Below are 1,283 nucleotides of genomic sequence, written 5' to 3'. Positions count from 1 at the left end.
ATATATATATATATATATATATATATATATAAGTGACAATGCATGAAACTCTCGGTCCACGGATCACTTTGTAACTTCTTCCGATTAAAGAAACACACACACATGAATATATATTATACGCACTTCTGATGTCTTCTTACAGAGTATATGTACTTAAATATATACATTAATTTACACAACCCTGCCTGAGTGCATATATATACTTAGTAACACTTACACACTTCACACTTTATAAATATGTACGTATGTATCTATTTACGTGTGTGTGTACGTATGTATATATATGAATGCATAGAGATAGATAGATAAATAGATCCGCACACACATACATACATACATATATGCTTACATATATCCATGTAGAATCTGCGCAAGGCATGTAATAATAATAATAATAATAATAATAATAATAATAATAATAATAATAAATAATAAATAATAATAGAATGTATTGTAATGTTTTGGCCGACCTACCTAGATTGTGGAGACATAAAAGCAACATGCAACACCAGCAGCAACAACAACAACAGGAGGAGCACGGTGGCAGCGGCGGTTGTAGAATTGTGTCAAAAAACATATGATGCAGAATATGTGCATCCGCTCTTAATATTGTTGCACTTCTTCATTCTGTTATTTCGACATATATGAAACATAACCACGATTTCTCAACTTGTATAGTTGCGTTTGAGAACTTTTTCATTCGCTTTGGCTTTCAGTCTCTCCTCCTCTCTCATTCTCTTTCCTTCTCTCTACTCCATCACTGGTTTTTCTCTTCCTGCTTCCCTCCGCGATCCTTCCTTTCATCTCTCTCTCTCTCTCCATCCCTCCCTCTATCTTCCCTCCACCTTTCTCTCTCTCTCATTCTCTCTCTCTCTCTCTCTCCCACTCTCGTGCCCTCTCTCTCTGTGACTCGTTCTCTCGCGCTCTTCGACTGACTGTCGCCTCGTCACACGCCTCTCACTGGCTCTCTCTGTCTCTCGCTCTCTCTTTACTACTACTACTACTACTACTACTACTACTACTACTACTACTACTACTACTCGACCTTGCCATTCATTCTCTTCTCAGTATTATTCTTCTTTCTCCTTTTCCTCTTCCACTTCGTCCATCTCTCTCTCCCGACTTCCCTCTATATCTACCTCTCTCCGTCTCTGTCTGTCTGTCTGTCTGTCTGTCTCTGTCTCTGTCTCTGTCTCTGTCTCTCTCTGTCTCTCTCTCTCTCTCTCTCTGTATATATATATATATATATATATATGAATGTATATATATATATATATAGTGAA

General features: G+C 37.5%; 1 protein-coding gene across 7 annotated transcripts in view; it reads right to left on the bottom strand.

The window, feature by feature from the left end:
- Positions 1-1,283, bottom strand: part of LOC106880643 (homeobox protein Hox-C9) — a 402,026-nt gene that overhangs the window by 106,220 nt on the left and 294,523 nt on the right. Inside the window, exon 1 of one of the 7 annotated variants that reach the window (XM_052973874.1) lies at positions 475-1,039. The exons of the other annotated variants lie outside the window; for them this stretch is intronic. The gene's annotated coding sequence lies outside the window, so the exon portion shown is untranslated. Of the gene's footprint in view, positions 1-474; positions 1,040-1,283 lie in introns of those variants that run through there. 7 annotated transcript variants of the gene reach the window in all.

Source organism: Octopus bimaculoides, chromosome 17 (assembly GCF_001194135.2).
Source record: "Octopus bimaculoides isolate UCB-OBI-ISO-001 chromosome 17, ASM119413v2, whole genome shotgun sequence".
Classification (NCBI taxonomy): domain Eukaryota; kingdom Metazoa; phylum Mollusca; class Cephalopoda; order Octopoda; family Octopodidae; genus Octopus; species Octopus bimaculoides.
Note: the sequence above shows the minus strand (reverse complement) of the source record. Positions and strands in the feature narration are given on the sequence as shown.